Source organism: Mustela lutreola, chromosome 6 (genome assembly GCF_030435805.1).
Source record: "Mustela lutreola isolate mMusLut2 chromosome 6, mMusLut2.pri, whole genome shotgun sequence".
NCBI classification, from domain to species: domain Eukaryota; kingdom Metazoa; phylum Chordata; class Mammalia; order Carnivora; family Mustelidae; genus Mustela; species Mustela lutreola.
The window spans coordinates 156,334,641-156,356,980 of record NC_081295.1 but is presented as its reverse complement, the minus strand read 5'-3'; the positions used below and the strand labels follow the sequence as shown (position 1 = coordinate 156,356,980).

The 22,340-nt window shown below is 45.5% G+C and overlaps 1 long non-coding RNA gene and 5 other non-coding genes across 6 annotated transcripts; 4 read left to right on the top strand and 2 right to left on the bottom strand.

The window, feature by feature from the left end:
* Positions 1 to 2,064: 2,064 nt before the first annotated feature.
* On the bottom strand, positions 2,065 to 4,206 carry LOC131833071 (uncharacterized). Its single transcript, XR_009354297.1, has 3 exons — positions 3,836 to 4,206; positions 3,358 to 3,581; positions 2,065 to 2,281 (listed from the first exon to the last, which is right to left on the bottom strand). It is a non-coding gene; the product is annotated as an uncharacterized LOC131833071 (long non-coding RNA).
* TRNAI-UAU (transfer RNA isoleucine (anticodon UAU)) lies at positions 4,048 to 4,141 on the bottom strand. The gene is made up of 2 exons: positions 4,104 to 4,141; positions 4,048 to 4,083 (listed from the first exon to the last, which is right to left on the bottom strand). It is a non-coding gene; the product is annotated as a tRNA-Ile (tRNA).
* An 8,455-nt stretch (positions 4,207 to 12,661) lies between the features above and the next one.
* On the top strand, positions 12,662 to 12,734 carry TRNAR-ACG (transfer RNA arginine (anticodon ACG)). The gene has a single exon. It is a non-coding gene; the product is annotated as a tRNA-Arg (tRNA).
* Positions 12,735 to 15,405: 2,671 nt separating this feature from the next.
* Positions 15,406 to 15,478, top strand: TRNAV-AAC (transfer RNA valine (anticodon AAC)). Its single transcript has one exon. It is a non-coding gene; the product is annotated as a tRNA-Val (tRNA).
* Positions 15,479 to 15,918: 440 nt separating this feature from the next.
* On the top strand, positions 15,919 to 15,991 carry TRNAA-AGC (transfer RNA alanine (anticodon AGC)). Its single transcript has one exon. It is a non-coding gene; the product is annotated as a tRNA-Ala (tRNA).
* A 3,119-nt stretch (positions 15,992 to 19,110) lies between these two features.
* TRNAM-CAU (transfer RNA methionine (anticodon CAU)) lies at positions 19,111 to 19,183 on the top strand. Its single transcript has one exon. It is a non-coding gene; the product is annotated as a tRNA-Met (tRNA).
* Positions 19,184 to 22,340: the final 3,157 nt, after the last annotated feature.

Genomic DNA, 22,340 nt, shown 5'->3' with positions numbered 1-22,340 from the left:
TGATATATTGATATAGTGCCATATATATATATTGGTTCTGTATCTGTTTGGAGCCCTGACTAGTACAATGTGGAGTGTGCAAGTGGAGAAATCCAGAAGTGAACCAGAGTCAAGAATCTGGAGCACAGGAAGGTGGTTCTTCTTAATATGATACAGGATATCATCTTAGGCCATATGATTATACAATATAGATTTATGGTTCTTAAATTTTATTCAATGATAACATATAAAGAAAAAAAAATTTTTTTAAGATTCTATTTATTTATTTGGCAGAGAGAGATACAGCAAGAGAGGAGACACAAGGAGGGGGAGCGGAGGAGGGAGAAGTGGGCTTCCCGCAGAGCAGGGAGCCTGATGTGGGACTCAATCCCAGGCCCCGGGGACTGTGACCTGAGCCGAAGGCAGATGCTTAACAACCAAGCCACCCAGGTGTCCTACACAGAAAAATTTACACAAATTTTCAGCAGATGACAGATCTTTGAAAGTCATTAATATAGACCCACTTTAGCTTAATATTAAGAAGTAGACCAAGGACAGACTCTTGGAGGGAAATGTCATAGAGAGAAGGGGAAAACAATGGGATAGGAGAGTTAGAGAAGGCAATAGAGAAGTTCACCAACAAGAGATTAGTCAAAGCCCAAAACTTGTTGAGTTCAAGTTAGAAAAAAATCTAGGGTTGGTGGGATTTCTGCGAGGAGGTCACCTGAATGTCCTTAATGAACAGTTTTAGGAAAATGGTGGGTGGATGCCAGTTTGCAGTGGGTTAAGGACCAGAAGGAATGGAGAGGCGTTCATTCAGATTTCTCTTTCTGGAAATAAACTTTAAAGAGAAGAGAGAAGGGGTCTTATATTGAACCTGGCAGTATGGATCTTAGTTTTTTCTCTTCAAACACGGTAACTCTACTGTCTACTCTTCAGAGAAGCCTTCCCTGCTACCCCATATTTTGTGTGTCTTTTTAAAGATGGCAGGCTGATGTATATATACATATCTTTAGGTTAAGTTGTCAGTAGGGAGTTGGAATTTGGAGGTGTGGATGAAGACTTTAGTCTCTAAAAGAGAGACAGAGAGATTTTTTTCCCTAGAAAGATGAGGTGGCAAATTGTGGAATCCGGAAAGTGATGCAGATGAATTATAGATGTATATTGAGATGGGATTGGGGGAGAAGGTGATGTGAATCAGAAGAGCTAGTTTCTCTGAAATAGAAGGGAAGTTCACTTGCTGAGAGTGAAGGCACTGTCATGGAGTTGGGCACTAATGGGAGTTGAAGGAACATGCAAAAACTGTTCTGGGTGGATGGGGGGCATCAGGCCTAATATTGCCATAGGCTCTTGGGTTATATTGCCATAGGCTCTCTGAACCAGTTCTATGTGGTCCATAACCATGCAAAGCATATGGAATTAGTCTTACTTCCCTTTTTCCTCTAGGTAAGGTAAGAGTATATGATAAAAATTAAAAAATGGGAAAATATGGACATAGTGATGATGCTTACATATTCTGTCTTTTTCTAATGATTTTGTGACTATGCATCAAGAATTGAATTATGAACTCCCCTTAAGATGTCTCTGATACTTCAACAAAGACAGAATGAAGGAGCTAATCATTGCTGCCTAATAAACTATCCTCAAAGCTCAGTGGCACACAGCAATAATTACTGATTTCATAGAGGCTGGTTGGGGAAGTCATCTGACCTAGGCCGTTTCCACTGGGAGACTCTACTTCTATCTGCAGGCAACAGGAACAGCCAGAGAGCTTTTCTCTTTATGTCTCTTGTCCTCCTGTTCACACCACTGAGCGAGCTGGGTCTTGTTCTTATGTCAAAGACAAAGGTACAAGATAGCAAGTGGAAATAGGCAAGACCTCTTAAGGTCCAGGCTGGGAATAAGGACGCTATTGGTTCTGCCCCATGTTGAGTGGCCAAACCCAAAGTCAAGGGACCATGTTTTTCAGTTATTTATAAAATCGAGGTGGGGGGGACGGGGAGACCCACCTCAAATGTAGTAGGTTAAACACTGCATCCAAATATAGTGACTTAAAACAGTGATTATTTATTATGATTTTATAGCTTGGGCAGGGATTGACAGAGATGGCTTCTCTCTGCTCCATGGGGTATCCGTTAGGCTTGGAATATCTGTGATGGCCTTCAGGTTTGATATTTCAGCTGGAATGTCTGGAACAGCTCGGAGCTGGTCAGGAATCTCTGTGTAGGCTTTCCCTGTGATTAGCCGGAACCTCTTCAGAACATCACAGTCTTAGACTTCTTACATGGAATCTAGCTTCTCCCTAAAGGCAAAATGGAAAGCTGACATATTTTCTTAATGCCTGGGCTCACAAGCCCCAGAATGTTGCTTTCACTGCATTCCATTGCTCTAAAGAGTTGGGGCAATCCAGTCCAGCTTCAAGGGGAAAAGAAACAGAGTCCAATGATAGGTGAAGCAGTTCCAAGGTCAAATTGCAGAAGAGAATGAGAACTATTTCAGAACAATAATCAACTATGGATGGAGACATACACTTCACACACAATCTGGGTATGGATACAAAGAGGGACCAATAATTTAATCAACTGCACAGCCTAATATAAATGTGTATATTAAGATTTAAGATGATACTAGGGTCAGGCCATTGTGTGGGTTTATCACAATCTGGAGGATGGTGAGTTGGCATCATAAAGAGAAATGCATAGTGCAGAAGTCACCTGTAAAAAGACTTCTATTTTCTTTATCCTTGATTAACATCAGAGACTCTGCTAATAAACATAATGAAATATTAGAAGTTGGTTTTCTTGGGGGCACCTGGTGGCTCAGTTGGTTGGGCGTCTGCCTTTTGCTCAGGTCATGATCCCAGAGTCCTGGGATCAATCCCCACATCCATCTCCCTGCTTAGCGGGTAGACTGCTTCTCCCTCTAACCCCTGCTCTTGCTCTCTCTCTCTCTTTCTCAAATAAAGTATTTTTAAAAAATAAAAATAATTTTTAAAACTGGTTTTCTTTAGTGAAGTTTATCCTTGTTAATCAATTATGATATTGGAAATATGGTCATAAGGATAAATTAGTTGTGCCCAAGAATTGTGAATTCAATATTCAAGAGATTCTTTCCAAAGATAGTAAGAACTAAATGAGCTCTGTAGTCTTTAACACAAGAGTCGGTGTCCTGCACTGGAGTCTTCAGTGGTCCTGTGTCCTGCTGCTGGTTTTCCTGCCTCAGGGTTCATGAAGAGTGGGTTTTTTGGCATGTGGGGTGGGGGGTGGAACCCAGCCCATACATACAGTGAACAGACTAGTGGTTGACAGACGAGTGAGAGAGGAGGTTGCAAAATGGGTTAAGGCAGTCAAAAGTCAAAAATCACTATTTCCTACATACCTCAGGCACAATTGTGGTTATGCTCACTCCTGTGACTTTCTACAGACTTCTGGTTGCTGGGGCTCTTTATCACTCATCCTGTACCAGCCCCAGACAATTGCATCATCTGAGGACACCAGGTTCTGTTTCTCAGTTGGCAAATGCTGCTGTATCATCCCTCGTTGTTGGTTCATCAGGGAAGACTTAAGGGTGGTGGGGGACAATACTAGAGGTGATGCCACCGTCTGAAATCAGAAATTTCATTGTTCTCCCAAGCTGGAACTTTAATCAGGCTGGGATCTTCTTGTACAGTTTCTCACTTTTGAGCTCCCTCTCATGGAGTTCAGTGCTTACCACTGCAAGCACTTTCTAAGTATGTGGCAGGGGCTCCCCGAGGAACCATCACCATTAGAGCAAAGTGGGAAGGCGGGGTGTCAGGAGCTGTGCATGGGGGAACGCTTGCAGGACCCGGTGGGGATAAAGAGAGAAAGTAACTCACTGCAGCGCAGCAGATTCAGTCTGTAAAGGCTTGACACTGTTCGATTTCACAAGCGCCACGGAGAACGGCGAGGACACAGGATTTAGAACAAATTCAGACACATCAAAGATGGTGCGACATGGTCCGGAAGGACCTGGGGCGGCAGAGGAAAGGGTCTGGGGAAGCAGAGGAAAGGGTCTCCCTCGAGGATGTAGCCTCTGGCTGGAAAACGATGCTCCAGGTGAGGCTCGAACTCACAACCTCGGCATCCCTCGCACACATACTGCTGTATAAGTACCGCGCGCTAACCGATTGCGCCACTGGAGCACCTGCTTCTCACTTCCGGTCACCGGCTACACGGCCTACGCAGACACGGCCGGCGTCTCTGCGGGGAGCTCCCCTGGAGCGCCGCGGCCGCCTCTCGCTCACCCGGGCAGGGCGGGTCCTGACGGCCCGGGGGGCACCGGGGCCGGTCTGCGCGCGAGGACGCCGGCGGCCACTTCGCAGAGGGGCGGACGCTCGGGCGACCCCGACGGGCGGACACCTCCCCGCCCCGCTCCCCGCCTCGCTCCCGCTCTCCCCCAACCAACCGGTTGGAAGCCGAAGGATGTTAGAGGCTGTTTGCTGCCGCGAAGGGGTCCGAGCCACCGCCGGTGGGAGAGGAGCCCGCAGCTCCCCGCCCGCGGGCATCCCTCCCTGGGACGGCCACGGGCCCGAGACTGGGGCTCTCGAGTTCCCGGTGTCTCTCTGCTACGTTAAACGAGGGTTTAAAAAAAAAACAACAACAAAACCTCATACTTCGCAGAGTTTTGAGATGGGAGGATGGGGAAGGAGGTCTCCACAAGGACGCGCGCGCGCGTGCGTGCGTGCGTGCGTGTGTGTGTGTGTGTGTGTGTGTGTGTGTTTACCCAGAGGGTGGGCGATGTGGGAGAGATTATGTAGAATTCGCTGGCATTTCTATCCCAGTTTCTTTTCTTTCTTCTCTTAAAAAAAAAAAAATGTTCATGGATAGGTGCTTAGGATCTGTCAAACAAAAACTGTGGTGTAAGATTGAAAAATGTGGAGAGTGGTGGGAAAGGTGCTGTGTATATTATGTTCCAAGGAGGAAAATGCCACTGAGTCTTCTTGAAGTTTTTATATAATATTTGCTCTTAAAGGTAGATTGTCTTCCAACTCCAATAAAAGATTTCCACCGAACTAAAGGGCACTGAGCAATGTCCCACGACCCTCAACAACACAGATAAAGGGGATTTGGGCACCAGAGGAAAAGTGTACTGAGTTTTTTATAGATACCTAGACCCTGAGAAACCCTAAGCTTTTCTTTTCTTTTTTTTTCCCCCTTCTTTTTTTCTAAGCTTTTTTATTTATGTGGGAAATGGCTGGGGGAGGCTCAGCTTTGGTCCATCTTTCCTTCCTCAACAAACATGCAGGGACCACCATGGGCCAAGCAGTGTGCTAGTCAGTAACGATGGGGTCAGAGGCATCACACGTCCTGACATCATCCTGATGAAGGAGGTGAAGGGTGTAGTACGACCCTCTCTCTCGAGTGCCCTTCCTTCACTCTTGAACTGGAAAATACAATCCTCCTGCCTACTCGGGATGAGAAGTGAGAACCAAGGGCATGAGCCATGACTCTTGAGGCACATGCGTGCCAAGGAAAACAGACATTGCCGGGCAGAGACGTATGGGAAATGATACGTTTTTAATTCTTTTCTTGAAGATTTATTTATTTGAGAAAGAGAAAGCGCACGAAAGGGAGGGGCAGAGGGAGAGAGACACTCAGGCAGACTCCATGCTGAGTGGCAGCCGGACTCGGGGCTCAACCTCACAACCCTGAGATCATGACCTGAGCCAAAATCAGGAGTCAGACACTTAACTGAGCTGCCCAGGTGGCCTTTATTTTTTTAAGTCATCTCTACACCCAGTGTGAGGCTCGAACTCATGACCCCAAGATCAAGAGCCACATGCTGCATGGACTGAGTCAGCTAGGTACTCCTGGGAAATGATATGTTTTAAAACACACACACACACACAAACAAAACAAAAAACAAAGGCAGCAGGGTAGAATTTCACCTTTTTGTTGGAAGGCAGCATTCACACGCTTATGATGTCACTGAATGTTCCTACCAGTGGGGACACAAGAAAGGACCACAAGGTTGTACTCTGGAAGAGGAGGTTAAGATGTACTCTGTGTAAAAAGGTGTTGTAGAAAACAGAGTGCAGTCAAAAGATGAACGCTGAAACAGATTACAAGAAGAAATAAGAGAAAAGGTAAACTGGGATCATTACCATAGGAGAAGGGGGGGAAGGGGGTGTGATTTCTGGGAAGTGACCATATCAGGGAATGCTGAGCCTCACAAACAACTTTACTTCTCTTACCATCACCAAGGAATGTATTTGGCGTATGCCATTTCTTCCCCGCTTCCTGTTAACAGTTATTCACTGAGCTCCTCCTGCATGTGAAGCAGGGGACTAAGTGTGATACTAGGGAGGCTACGTCAGGGCTACTGTCCTCCAGAGACTCCTAGGTCAGGTGGTGAGACAGGGCACCAAGACACCCAGGAAAAGTGTAGGAACACTGCAAGGCTGCGGGTGGTCGTGTGGGGTTCCACTGAGTGGGGGCGGGGGGACATAAGACCCTACTGGCAAGGGTCACAGGGTCAGCATGGGGCTGGAGAGGCTTGGGTTAGGAGAAGAGGAGGTAGGGGGAATTATGCCCACTGAGTATGAGAAAAGGCAAGGAGGTTAGACTTTCATAAAGGTCTTTAAGAATGGGGAGAAATCCCAAAGGAACTGAGAAAATCAAATGCATTTGCCTTCCCCTCACTTTGTTTTTCCAATCAGTACCCTTTTGTGTGGCTGCACCCTAGTATGAGGGACTTGCTGCCTCTCCACCTGGGTGAGGAGAGAGGCCAGGCAGCTCCCAGCTCCAATCCGTGCTCTCTTCTTCACCTGCAGTGGTGAGGTCACAGGTGGGAGTCCTTCATCAAAATCAAGTCGGTTCTGGCCTCAAGAGGGAGGCCCCACACCAACCCTGCTCCTCCCAGGAATAGTCAGCCTCTCTTTCTGCCCCATCGCTCCCTGCAGGAGCAGAGGCTCATTTCAGCATGGGGGGAGGGAGGTTTGGGTCAGGACTCTAGGGACACCACCCCAGCTAGAATCACTATTCTAGAATCACCTTCTAGATCATTTGGCCGCTTCCTCTCCCTCCATCCCTCTGCTTCCACCAGCTCCCATTGGTTCCCACTCTGTCCTGTTTCTTTAGTGTTCTGGGGATTCAGACCCAGGAAAGAAGGGGAGCTTAGAGGGAGATGTTGGCCTTTCTCCCTTCTCCCTCGCTAATTCAGACTTCACATTTGGTCGAATTTTCCTGATCAGCTCCCTTCGTCCCTCCTTCCTGAGTTTTATAGTCCTGGCCTTCCCTCAGTCCCTTCCTGGTACCTGGAAACAGGACTTTGTCGTCATAGTCACCTTCATCCTAGAAAAGGGATGGGAGGAAGAGGAGCCCCTTCACCCCTGGCTCTGGGGTTCCTCTGGGCAGAGCCCCTTGGAAACTGGTCAGGGACTACTAAGGAAAAAGATAATCCAGTGCAAATGAAAGGAGAGAAACAGAGTTGGGGAGCTAACATGACAACATAAGGTCTTGGGACTTTGCCCTAAGGCCACAGACTAAGCTGACCAGACACACTGTGGCCCTTTTTCCTGACAGGTGTGTCCCTGTGTTCCTGGCATGGCTGTTGCACATTCCTTATATTTTGGAAGAAACTAGCTCACACAAGGAAGCGAAAATCACCTTTCTCTACCTCTCTTTCATCCTCTCACTCAGCGCCACGCTGGTTTTCTTACCTGGTGAGTGTTTTAGGGGCTTTGGGAGTTCTTGGGGCAGGTCCTGAATCCAGAACCATATCTGTGGGTTTTCACACTTTCCCTTGAGTAAGGTTGGTTCTGGGCACGGATTCGATGCTATGACATCTCGCTTGCTCGTTGCACCGGCTCTTGCTCTATAATGTTAAAATTTTGCCTACATAGAGGACCTAGAATCCATTTCTCCCAAACATTCTGTAAGAACCATGTCCTGGAGGTGAGAGAGAATTTGTAAGATAGATTATAGCAGGGCACAGGGTGGGTGGGGGAAAGAAATGGGAGAGACAGAGGAGTCTCCTCTCTGGCTTCCTACACCACACACCACACTCCCATTGGTCAAGCCTGTTTTTAAAAACTTAGAATTGTTAAATTTCTTAACATTTATCAAGTACCATAGTCATTTCTCTTCAATAGGACCATTCTCCCATCAGGAATTCTCAGATTCGTCAGCTCCCATCACTATTGGCTTCGGTGAGCTTTACAGCAACAAATCCAAGGGGGAACCCAAGCAAATACCAGTGGCCAGTGGCCCAGTTACAATGGTAGAGGAATCTGGGTAAAGATGGCTGGCCTGACCTCAGTGGTGGTGAGAAGGCTAACTTTAATTGAAACATCGTGTCCAACTTGTTAATTCAAGACTTCACAGTGCAACACACACTCGTATTTAATCACTGTGTAAGACTGAAAAGAGTTGGCCTGTTGCTAATCCTTGTATGGGTTAGGATTCTAGAAGTTTAGGTTTTCATAAGAGAGAAGACACACTTTGGGTGTGGGGAGGGATGAGTATGCTTTGGCTCTTGGGGACTTGACAGGAAAACCTTCTCATCTTGAAGATTCCCTAGGTCCACCCCTCAACCCCCCACTGACATTCCTGGTCTCCTGGAAGTAGTTCCCTAAAAGTAACCACAGCTCATTCTCCACCTGTGAATACAGAGCTTTGATAAAAACGCTCAGCCCTCTGGAAATTTCACGAATGGAATCTTTTTATTGTTTTACTCTTCAAGACTCTGTTGCAGGGAACAAAACCTTATTCAAACTACCTTAAAAATGGCAAAAGGCTGAATTTATTGGAAAGATGCAGGGATACCTCATAGACTCAAAGAAAGTTCTGGTAGAATCAGGGCTACACAAGAGACTTTGGGAATTAGAACCTGGAGCTCATATCCTTCAGGATACTTTTTTTTTTTTTTTTTCCAGTATTCAGTGAGGGTTACTGGAATTTCCTGACCCACAGATACAAGCGTTGCCCTCAATACACTTGCTCATCACTTTCGATGAATCACCAAGGTCTATCCTTTCCACCTCAGCCAGACCTCTGTTCCCCTTTCTGAGCCCTCCTCACACTCAGTGGCTAGACCAGTCCTTGTCATACCTGTCCAGACTACCCGGTCTCCAAATGTGGCTTCTCCCCCATGGCAGTCTGTCCTAGTGGTGCCTGGTTTAATCTTCCCAAGACACAGAACTGAGAACATTCTCCTTAAAAACTCACTTTGTGGGTCTCTGGGTGGCTCAGTTGCTTAAGCACCTGCTTTTGGCTCAGGTCCTGATTCCAGGGTCCTGGGATTGAGCCCCACATTGGGCTTCTTGCTCAGTGGGGAGCCTATTTGTCCATCCGCCTACAGCTCCCCCTGCTTGTTCTCTCTCTCTGACAAATAATTAAAAATATATATATTATATATATTATATGTTAAATATATATTTAATTAATAATAATTATAAAATATTTATATTATATTATACATTGTTATTATATATTATATATTTATATATTATATATAAATTATATATTGTATAATTATAATTAATAATTATAAAAATAATATATTAAATATATAATAAATACATATTTATATATATATATTATATATATATATATATATATATATATATGCTTCTTGCCCTCAGGATAAATTCCTTATCTTGATAAAGTTATTTACAAGTTGGCACCAACCTATCTCTCAAAATGTTTTAATTTTTTATTACGTGCATGCCATATGTGCAAAAAAGTATTAAAATATATAGGAAATGAACCACCAAATCTAGAAAAAAATATTGTCCTTATATGTGAAGGGCCTGGTGCCCCCCACCCCCACCTTTCCAGCCTCTTTCCCTGCTGCTCCAGTTTCCTTTCCCCACACCCATCCAAACCTGGTTCTACCACAGCAAACTGCTTTCTTCCAGTAGGTCAGGCACCTTCTGCAACTTTTGATCTTGCACAGCCTGAACCTCTGGCCCCGTATTTCCTTCTTCACAAGGTCAAATTTGTTTCTCCTTCAAGGCTAAGCTTTGCTGTGATCTGGTCAAGGAGAGCCCCCGCCCCGACTTCCCCTCCAGAGTTCCTTGCTTCACTTCCACACCACTCACCCATTTTCTTCTTAATTTCTGGGGTAGCACTTCTTCTGTTTCATTGTAATTATGAGTTTAGATTGGGCTCTCTGACTGGATGTTAGTTCCTTGAGAAATGAGGATGAAGCTTTGTCTGGGAATCCTTAGGGGTCCACATTTTGCTTGGCAAATGAATATACAGTAAATGCCTTTCGAGTCATTAAGATGAAATTTTAGAAGGCAGGGACGGAATTGGACATTGCTGTCAATGATGATGACATTTTATTGACAGTTGAAATATCTGCCAGGACTTTACTGTGTCCTGCTATTTGATCTCACAACAAACCTGCAATGTGACGATTGTCCTCATCTTGCAGACAAGGTCATGCCGTGACTGAAAAGTTAGTTTGTCCAAATTCCACACAGCTAGTAAAAGACAGAGTCAAGATTTTAACCTGGGTCTCTCACTCCGCCTGCTCTTGCTTTCCACATCAACTTTCTTCCCATGAACAATGATCAGAATAGCAAGTAAAATTAAGACAGGAAATGCTAAACTGTGGTTGTGCTGGAGATGAGCAGACTGTGATAATGAAATAAAAATATCAACAGCTATGAAGACGCTGCAGAAATAAGTGTGCGCTGAGAACATAGATGTTATAGACAAATGTAGGTGGCATAAATTACTGATTTCTGGAACTAATAACATAAGACACCTGCTCTGCCCCCAGAGAAGTGGGTGGAGGCCTCAGTTCCCGGTTGAGTGCCAGCCCTCCATTCTATGCTGCACCCATTAGCCTCTGACACCTCACGTCTAGAAACCATGGGATCGTTTTACAGAGCAGTTATAAAGATCTGGGATGTATGGTCTTATTAACAGCCACAATTATACAATGTCAATGTCAGATTCCATACGTAATCATGTACAATTAATGTCATATGCAAGTCATGTACTCACACCGAATACAGTACTGAACACAAACTATATAGGTCAAATTCCTTCTTTGAGGCTCTGGAAGGATCTGGAAATCTAGCTATGGTCTAATGTAGGTTAATGTAAGCTCTCGGCTCTCAAAAATGCTTTAAAAGTAATTTGATTTTGGATATGGGGCTGGAGCAGCTGACACTGCTTGGCCAAGCCACACCAGTTGCTGGCACCACTGCCGCCAGGACTCCTTTCCAACAGAAACATACTTGTAGTCACATAACCTTCTCTCTACTTCCTTGGCTTTGGAGGAGATGGACCTCACTGTCAGCCCCAAACAAAGAATTATGATTGACCAAATCAGTCACAGTGGTCCTACTCTGGGAAATAATTGGATTAGGTGAGTGTGAGATGCAAATCTAGCCAGTGTGGGGGACATCTACTGGGCACATATAGAGAAGGGGTCCTCAACAAGATACTAGAAAGAAGCCTGTCTGTTTTCTGTTTTCTTCTGGACTTTATTTTAAGATTGTGAGTTTGAGGAACTGCAGGGAAACCAGCTGGAGTGTGAGATCCATTGGTTGAGAAAGGCAGACTACAAAGAATTATTTAAAATGTGGTCCTGATGACATCATGGGGCCACTGAATTAAGAGGCAGACAGCTTGCCTACCCTCTGGACTTCTTATGTGCGATAATAAAACTACTTTATTTAAGCCATTGAATGTCATACTTTCAATCGTTGTGGATCTACTGCTGAGTTTCCCATTACTGGGGAAGGATCTTGAGGGGTAAATCTCGGGTAAGTTTTGTATTAAGTTTTGCATAAGCTTTATGTTCTAAATCCCCCTGATCACTAGCATTAGGAAAAACTCAAACCAGCCACATACATGGTATGAAAAATGTCAGTCTGGTGAGCATTTGGTTCACTAAGCTTTTTCATTCTTCTCATCACCTAGGAAGCCTACTTCTCTCAGCCTCTGGCTCTGGCCGTCACTAGCTTTAGCCTTAATGGACACACTCAGCCCCAGCCCCTGAGCACAGAAACCGCCACTGTGAGCCTCCAAGCTGTATTCAGGAAACGAGACTCCCCTGCTGGACAGTCCTCCGCTGCTCTTCCATGTAAACATCCGAGTTAGAATAGCACAGAATCCCAGGCCTGGGATGCCTACCTACCCCACAAGCTAGGCCTTTTTCCTGAAGCTCAGACGCACTTGTCTCAATTCTTCACGCATGCATGCAGACTTTTAGTGGAAAATCATTCCTGTAGACGTTGAGGGTGCTGCCCTCAGGCATATACAGTTCAATGAGGAAGACCGCTGAGCAAAGAGCAGTTTACACCACAGGCCCCAGGTGCTGGGTGTGCTCTGCACCTAGGAACACAGGAAAGAAAACCCAGACTGGGTAAGAATCAGTCCCATTAAGTCTGCAAGAGTGTTTCCTTACTATGTCTGTTCACACTGGTCCCTGATTCCCGGCTTCCATCAGTTCTCCAACAGCTAAGCTGTAAAAACGCCATCATCCAGGGCTTAGCGGGTGCTTCTCCATGAGGTCTATGACCTGAGGTTGGCAGGATAATGGACTAATGAGTCTTCAAGACCAACCACAGATCTTTACATTCTCTCAGCTGGGAAGCTGGAAAGCAGAAAAACCGGAAGGGGGCTGGGTGCACTTGGGCCTCCGCGGTGCCTCCTAAAGACTAAAATTAATGACGCTTTAGAAGACAGCAATGTCTGTAGGGCCAGTGGCGCAATGGATAACGCGTCTGACTACGGATCAGAAGATTCCAGGTTCGACTCCTGGCTGGCTCGGCATCCTCCCTTGTTTTGGGAGGAGATAGGGGTGGTATGCTCTGTTATTTATAACCGACGTGGATCAGATCAAATAATCCCTCTGAAGCCTCATAAAAGTTGCATTATACCTCCACACCCTGGAGGAGGACTGAGGGAAGAGGAGGGGGGAGGTTGGGAAAGACACACAAAGGAGCAAAACAAGAGTTTGGCTCAAATTGACTATCTTCTGTACCAGCGCATTTTGCACGAGAAAGTCTCCCGTTCGGGAACGCTTGCCTCTTTGTTACTGCTCTCTTGAGAATCCCGCTTCATTTCCTCCAGGGTTCAGCTGTCCAAGCCCAGGCCAACACAATCTGCCGCCGTCCCATAACCGACAGAGCAGAGAAGCTGCTGTAGGATGACAGCAGAACGCGCGGGAATCACAGATCGGGAGGAAAAACCTCCGGGAGGAAGCAGCAGCTGGGAGACGATGAGCCCTTCACAAGGCGACAGGACTCGCCTCGTGAGTACCAAGGGACCAGGGTACCGGGCTGGGCTCGGCTGGGAGAGAGTGGCGGCCCAAAGTGCAACGGGGGTTCCCTAGCAGGTGTTCGCAAAACAGCCACTCCACGCGGCTCCCGCCGCCAGCACTCGTCCCCGCCGGGGCCACAGAGGCACCCGCGAGCAGGCCAGGTGACAGAAGGGCCCAGAACAGATGCTGGCCAGCAAAAGGATGAATTTTCCTATCCTAGTTTGAGACGGGCGCTGGAAGAGTGTGGGAGGAAGCCCAGAGAATTTGAGTGTCAGGAAATAGGAAAGAAGGGTCTGGGGTCCGTGGCGCCTTCCATCCTGGCTCTGCTATGACCAGGTAGGATAATGGAGCCCAAACTTAGCCTTTTAAAGCTTGGAAGAGGAGACACATTCCTGGAGTCAAAACTGAGACGCCACCAACAGCACTGCCCTGCCAGTGACAACCACCATTAATAACACTGGTATGTCCCCTGAAGAAGAAAGGTATTGAGGAATTTGCTCAGGCACTGCCTTTCTACTTTCAGTCTCATTGGTACCAGACCTCCCATAGTATTTAGGTTTGAGTCTGCTTTAGAAATTCCTAACACGGTCATGGCTATCTCCAGTACCCAGGTCCATGGGTATTAGCAGCGTGCTGTAACCAATCAAACTTTAAGAAAACTAACACTATCATCAGATCTCTCAAGCATTTCCCTGAATGGTGAATACTAATCCACATTCTAGAGGGACTCTACCTCCCCCTTCAAATGCATTTAGAAACTAGAAGACTTTATTACCTTCTCTTTAATGTGCCTCAATTTTAGACTGCAGTCCCAAACCTGCTATTTGTAAAAGGGACTGTGGGGGTGTATGTTTTCTTAAAGTCTCTGTTGATTGGATTCATTTTGTTCTTGAAACAGATAAGTCGATGGATGTTTTGTACACAAGAAAAAACTCGCTTTGAAACCCCCACACTGGGATCTTTAGACCAGAAGAGGTAAGTTCCACCCAAAACTCTGCTGGACAGAGTTGTTGCCTCCAACTTCAAAACCGAGCCCCAATTCCTCTTCCTTTGTGCCACGCTGCCTTGGGGAATGTCATTTCTCCACTAGGAGCAGTGGCTCCTCAGTACCTCTCCACGTAATTCAATATGAGGTCAGATTTTGAAAGGGTTTCTCACCCAAGTGCCACCTAAGCAGCTATCCCTGAATCCCAGGGGGCATGCTGACCCCCCACGCCCCAGAGTCTAGGAGTATGCACCTACCTGGTAGGTGCCAGAGACTTCGGTTCCCTCGCTCTCGGATGTCACGTAATCTCTCCGTGCCGCAGGTCCACGCATTTCCACCTGGATCTCACGTTTCCAGGTGTCACGCTTTTCCCTTTCTTATTTCCCAGGCTCAACCTTCTCACAAATCTCAATCTCCAGGAGCCGAGAGCCCTTCCTGCCATTACTGAAACCGGCTCCCCTCGGTTCGGGGAACCGGGAACGGGTGTCCGCGCTGATCCCCTGGAACTGAGGGCTCTCAGCGCCCAAGACAAAAATGCCCCTCCCGGCGCGACTGGGAGCGCCTTCTCTCTCCCCGGGATCCCAGTCCTACACCTGCAGCGTCCCCTAGGCTACTCCCCGCCTTCCTCCACCTCCTACAGCCCATCACTTTCTGTGGGAGCGAAGTCACTGCCTACCCCCGTCCCGGGTGCGCTCACGAAGGAGGAAAAAAAAAAAAAAAAAAAAACAACCAGAAAGATCCACGGTTGCGGTTCCGGGGAAAGGCCCCGCGGTTGCCTTCGGGTGGTGGAGACCCCGCCGCCGGCCGGGGGACCCGAGGGCGCGGAAGTGGGCACAGAGTGCGTTGGCGCGCCGCGGCCACTCCCCGCCTAGTGCAGCGCGCTCCGCGGCCCGGCTCCAGCAGCCCGCAGGCTCCGAGGCCGTTCGTTTTTAATTCAAATAATTCAACAGGCATCGCTCCCCTCACCCCCACCCCGAACAATTCCTACTACCGCGCGGGCTTGCTTCCCCCGGGTTCCCTCCTCGTCCGCGTCCCTCACGGTTCCGCCTTGGTTCCTGCGCTCGGATGCCCCCGTGCTTCCTGGCGCGCTTCTTCGGGAGCGCTTCGTGGGTCCTACTGTGACTGCGGCTCGGCTCACTTTTCCCGCGGCGAACGCGGATCTCAGAAGTACGGAACAGGGTTCTAGGCAAGCCGTTTCCGTAGTGTAGTGGTTATCACGCTCGCCTAACACGCGAGAGGTCCCCGGTTCGAAACCGGGCGGAAACACTTGGTTTCTTTTGCCGCCACAACCCACCACGGTCTCCACCGCCTGCTCCCAACCCAGCATAGTCTCCACCGCCTGTTCCCGGATGCCGTAACTGCGCGGAGCCGCCGTCCCCATCCCGGGAGCGCCGGACAACCCCACGGCCGCCCTGCGGGAAAGCGCGCGCTACTCTCCGGGAAAACACGCAAGGGGCAGTTTCTTTGTATTGGCGACTTTCTCCCCTTTTCCTCCCACAGAGGAACCCGTGCCGCAACAGCCCGGGGTCGTCTGGAGAAGATGCGCTCTGCGCTCAATCCTGTTCTGCGTTAATGGCCTTGACTTGCCCTGTGTTCTCGGCACCAGAAACAGTGAAAAAAGAAAAGAAAAGAAACAGTGAGTAACGAAGCAGAGATTCGCGCATCGACTCCTGGAAGGAAAATTGGAAAAGACAGAAAATGTCGTAGGGGAATTAGCTCAGGTGGTAGAGCGCTCGCTTAGCATGCGAGAGGTGGTGGGATCGATGCCCACGTTCTCCAGCTTTTGTACGCCCGAGGCGCTTCGGGAGGAAACCAAACCTTCTAGCGCCCTCAAAAAAAATGAGCAAGTGGCGGGCATTTTCAACACAGTAGTGTTTTGGCCGTTTCTTTGAAGTTTGACGGCTGGGCATGGTCCAGCCGGGGCTAGTGACGGCCCTACCAAACGTAGGCATGCAGACGGCCGATTTGTAAGACCTGTTTCTTCCGCGGAGACACGATCCCGAAAGCAGGAGGCATACCCTCTTCTTGCTGTTTTTCTCCCTGTGTTGCCCTGCAACTTGGCCCTAAATTCAACCCAGTCCGAGAAAGTGCAAAACACATAAATCAGATTCAAGAAGTTCAGTAAAGCTCAAGAAGGATAAATCCAAAGAAAAATCGCCTCTGGGCACATCACAAATCGCTAAAAATTAAAGAAAGGAAAAGAAGTTGAAAGCTGCCAGAGGAAAATGAAAAGATGTTGCATGTTTGTGGATTTATCAGAAACCACCAGAGCTAGAAAGGAATGGAAGAATATTTTTAAAACGCTGAAAGAAAAATAACTCATTCTGAAATTTTATCGGTAGCAAAAATATCCTTCAGACATAAAGGTGAAATAAATACATTCTAACTTGAAAGCACACTGAAAAAATTCATTGGTAGCAGAACATCTTTTTTAAAAAGATTTTAGACTGAAGAGAATTGAAAGGAAATTTAGAACATCAGAAACGAGAGAACAATAGCTGAATAGGAAATATCTGGGTAGATACAATCGACTATTCTCCGGAGTTCTTTCAAGTTTTTTACTATTTTTAAAGTAAGCTCTTGATGACTGACAGCAAAAATTATAACACATCATATAAATATACTATATACACAACACAAAGGGGTTAGAATAAAGATGATAAACAGTGATAAAGTTTCTATATTTGACTTGAATGGTATAACACTCATTCTAAAATAGACTGTAAAATGTTAAGTATGTATATGGTAATACACATACCAGTCACTATTAGTAACCTAGACTAATTGCTAAATAGCTATACAAAGAGATATAGTAAAATATATATATATAGAATACTAAATGTGTTTTTAAAAAGCCAAAAGGAAGTAGGAAGACAGAAATAGAAGAATGAAAAACAGAGGGAACAGACCATAAACAAAGTAAAAATAATAGATTTATATACAAACATACCCATGATAATGTTACATGTAACTAGTATAAATATATCAGCTACATACTGGACATAGTCAGACCATATTAAAAATAAAACATGGCCCAAATATGTGCTGACTATAGGAATCTCACCTCAAACAAAATGGCTTAGATAGAGTATAAGTAAAAGAATGGGGGAAATTAAACCACAAAGTGAAAAAAAGTCTAATACAAACATGTATCAGACAAAGTATATTTCAAAGCAAAGAAATTTTCTGCATTGAAAGAGAGATGTTATACAATTATTTGGTGTATGTTACCAAATAGATAAAACTGTATTAAATGCCCACACATCTGGCCATAGATCTCCAAAACTGAAACAAAGTTGATAAACCTAAAAAAAAAAAGATAAAGAAAATCCACAATTATAGTTGCAGATGTTAACAGTCTCTCTATTGGGGGCGCCTGGGTGGCTCAGTCAGTTAAGTGTCTGCCTTCGGCTCAGGTCATGATCCCAGGGTCCTGGGATCCAACCCCACTTCTGGCTCCCTGCTCAATGGGGATCGGCTTCACCCTCTCTCTCTGCCTCTCCCCCACTTTATGCTCTGTCTCTCAAATAAATAAATAAAATCCTAAAAAAAAAACAAAAACCTTCTATCAATTGATAAATTTAGTAGAAAACAAATCAAATAGATTGAAGAACTAAACACCACCATCCACAGATTGACCTTATAGAACAAAATTACGATATAGGTAAGAAAAAATGGCCAACAACTGTGAGAAAAGCAACATCATATTGAAACTAAAAAATCAAGAATGGCAGTGTGCAAAAGAGAGTGATGTTATTAAAATTGATATTTTAGAATGAGTTATTTATCTGTAGATGCCAGGAAGACAAAGCGGTGAACCTGGGAATGGATCCTTTCTTGTCCATACTCACCCTTCCATCTCTTGAGGTCTGGAACTCATCAGATTCCTTCTGAATCCCCTGAGCCTAGCACAGTGCCTGGCAAAGAACAGCTCTCCAGTGAACGTGCACTAAAGGAATGGAAAAGAGGTCCTAGATTCACAAGAATCGCACAAGAACAATGTTCAGTAATTATTAAGTCACTGGTGGGATTTGAAGGAGGCAATGAATTGGTATTGACTTGAAAGTCTAAGCCCAAAAGACCAGCATACAGGAAGCAGAAAGTTAGATATTTGTGTATCAGTGAATGAACCACTGCGGAAAACAGAGAGGTCTTGATTTGGAGCAGAGAAAGAGCTTACATATTGGAACCTAAATACCTGCTTCTGGAGTCAGGTTTTGCCACTTAGGAGCAATACTTAACATATCTGAACCTCCATTATATCTGGGAAGTGCAGATTTTGATAGTTTTGTTGCCAAAATCCAATTGGACCCTATGAGATAATCTCCATGAATCTCTCAGTATAACTAATGGTTCCTGACAAAGCAAAGCAAACAGGAGATTTCTATTAACTTCAGCTTCTTTGTTTTGTAGGGAGAATGTCTCTAGTCACCTAGATGTAAGTGGAGATAAAACATACTAAGAGAAGTTTGGGCTGTAGGCAAGTGTGAGGGTTATTTATTCGCTTATTCATTCAGTCAGTCAACCAATCAGTGAACTAATATTAACTAAGCGCCTCCTGTGTTTACTTTCAACAAAGGAGACCGCGGAAGGTGTAAAAATCACCTGAGATCTCTGAGGGCAGAAAAACCACATCGTTAGAACACCAGAGCAGCAAAAGACAGGCATACCTGCCCCCAGTCCCGCAGCCCCGACGGACCTATCCTTGCGTGAATCCCAGAAAGGCTTGGATTTCACTGGTCATGGGTGTGAAATCCTTTGGGTGCACCATTGGCTTTTATGGAGTAATTTTCAAGTAGCATTGATTGTATTCCTTAATGATGGAAACTAATTAAGCAACGGTGTTGGGAAAATAATAATTGATATTTCACTTTAAATGGGAGGAGCTATGCCATGCCGCCCTCTTAGCGCAGTAGGCAGCGCGTCAGTCTCATAATCTGAAGGTCCTGAGTTCGAGCCTCAGAGAGGGCAGGCTGAATTATTTTTCTTCACAAGCTGCCGGGCTAAGGTTATTATGGTTAAAAAACAGGAACAGAAAATAAAGTTATCGAATATTGCCCGATAAGGATTTTTGAAGACTGATGCAGTATTTGCAGAGGATGGTTAAATCAGTTTTGTAGTTCTTTGGGCTTCCCAGTAGTTTCAGGAAAATGAAGGCGAAGTAATTTAGATTGCATCAGAAACTGCAAGCTATGCTGTATTTGCAATCTTCCTCTCTGTCTCACGAAAGAAGCAAGGGAAATTTCTCTTCCCACTTCCTGCTCTGAAGGTCACCCAACCAGTTAAGGGGTGAAAGAAGTGTAAAATCATTTATTCTCTTAATCATTCAACACATATTTCTTTATTACTTATCTTATTAATGGAGGGTTTTGGGTGCAGTAATCACAGAGTGAAAACAAGGCAAAAACTGCCTCCCCCCTGGAACTCCATCCTAGTTGAGAGGTGTAAGGGAAATGGACAAGAAGCAAATAGGAAAAATGCATAATGAAATAGTGATGTTTGCTCTGGAATGATCATTAGCCAGCTGAGGGGTCAGGAGTGTGGAGGTGGCTCCTACTTCCTGGGAAGAGGAGAGCCCTCACCATGAAGATACTTTCTCCTTCCTTCTTGATTTCATTCCACAGTTTGAAAGGCATAGGCACCTGCGTTTTTCTCTCTTGAGCTCAGGCAAGAAAGGAAGAAAAGTAATGTTAAGGTTTTCTTTCGTGGTGGAGAAAAAGCCTTTCCCCTTCATTCCTGATACAAAATCTCACTATTTCTGACAGATGATTAGAGTGTGAAGGGATTTCTGACCCCCAGAACATCAACTTTTTTGTTGTTGTTCTTTCCTGGCCATTTTTAAATTTCTTTAAAATTAAGCGCTGAGTAAAAGCCAGTTGTAATGTTCTCTTAAAAATTCTTCCTCCTCCTCCTTCCCCCCATCTTACCCTTGTCCCAGGATCCTAGTGTCTCCCTATGCCAGTCTTCTCGTTCTCTGCAAGTTAGGAGACAGATTAAGCCCTCTCCAGTGACCTGGGCCACATTGGGAGGGGATGGTGGTGTAGGTGAGAAGCCCAGAGATGCTTTCCCACATTCTCCTCCATATTTCTAAATCAGGTAACAATCACAACCCTGTTTTATGGTGAGATACACAACTTCTGGGAGAGCCCTATCATTCAACTGGGTCCCCCACCCACTTGTAACCTTTCGTTTGCCTTCTGTCATTCAAGATAGTGACATTGTTTCAGTGCTGGATCATTCCCAGGGTGACATACTGTAGGTCGCCCTTTGCCCCCACAATCCCTGATAGGATTCCTAGTTTTTCACTTGTGCTGAAGTCATGTTTGAGATGATCTACCCTTAGTCAGGTCCTCTTTGATGGCAATGAAGTAACCCAATGGTACCAGGTTAGTTAGACCCATACAACTAGTTAGGGCATGTGCTTAGAATGACCGCAAGTCAAGAAGAGGGTGAAAGCATGGGAATTGGGTCAAATGTCAGAATGCCTTCTTTGCACTCAGAGTTGGTGGGAAGGACACCTGTTTTCTCCATTAGGACCCTTCATTCCTTCTTCATAGGCACCTGTGATCCCCAAATCTTCTCTCCTGAATTCAACTCCAAGAAATATTGGAAGTTTTTTTTAAAATAGCAATTTATACATTTCTGATTCTTATTTCACACACAAGGCAGCTCAGGCTTAGTCTTTGACCAATTCTGTCACTGAGCTACAGAAAAAGAAAATTGCTGAAAAGCGCTGTAGAGAGAGTGACTGTCATCCACATGGGCCATGCTGGGCATTTCCAACTCAAGATTCACAATTTTTGGCTAGCAGTAAAGGTAGATGTCCTACTCCTGTTTTCTGGACAGAGAGACCCTGATGAGAGGAATGCCTCTCCGTGACTTTGTAATTGAGATTTATGGGGTCACTCAGCCTGGGGATGCAAAGAAGTCTGGTGAGGGTCACCGAGAGAGACAGGATGCCAGAGAGAATTTGTTGGTCTGAGGTCTCTGAGTAGCATGGGTCCAGAGGGGATCACACAGACTCAGACTGTCAGGGGGGAAAAAGGTTGTGGAACTAGGGAAATTCTTAGAGAAAAGCCATGAAAAGAGAATAGAAGTAAGATCTTTGGGTAGTTCTTCTTTAAGGAGATTCCTAACCTATCTGCCAGGACCTACTCATTCATTCATGTAACAGATACTTTTAAATGAGTGGATTTATTCTTCCATTTATCAGACATGAATTCAAGATCTCTTCTGTATCTGCCCTCCTGGCTCAAGACTTCTAAGTGCCTTTGACTCCTTCTCCCTCAGATCTCTACACCCAGTGTCTTGACAAATACTGTAAATCCTCCCCCACATACCTCTCCAGAATCTTTCTCTGTGTCTTCTCAATCATCTATCCCTTCATCCATTCCGTGGTATTCGTGGAGAATGTATTCTATGCCACGCAGCAAACAGACCATACAGAAAGACTCCTGCTACTGATATTCTCACGAGTTAACAGGATAAACCCCTGCCCTTCCATAGCTCTATAACTTCTTTCCTTTCTCTTCAACTCTAGTTTCCTCATTTCCAGCGTCTTTGGCATTCCAAATTAAAAACCTTTCCTAAAATGTTACTTTGATTGTGTAAGCCACCTGCTGGGAATTTTTAAAAGGCTTTTAAGCCTCCACAATACACCTCTCCTTAACAAACTCTCCGTGTCTATTACACACACGCCCACTGCAACGGAATAGGTATCTTTCTTAACACAAGAAATCCTACATACACCCTATGTTCACTCCTCATCCGCACCCCTCCAAGTCCATTTTTTATTTTTCATTCTGATATGATTTCTCCTCTTATTTCTTGTAGGTCTCTGCCTGTTTGGTTTTAAGGGTGTGTTTTGCTTGGGGGTTTTGTTTTGTTTGTAATTTTTTTTCAGCTCTCTCCCATGCTGTGCATAGGGCACCGCTCCATGACATGCCTTAGCAAGAACTGAACACTGATTTCGGATTTTTTCAGGAGGCGAGTTTCCATAGTGTAGTGGTTATCATGCTTACCTAACATGTGGGAGGTCCCCAGGTGGAAACAGGTAGCTTCTTTTGTCTTGGGGTGAAATCACCTCCTCTTTCTATTCTGGGCAGCTCCAGCTGAAAGGAATGAGTCA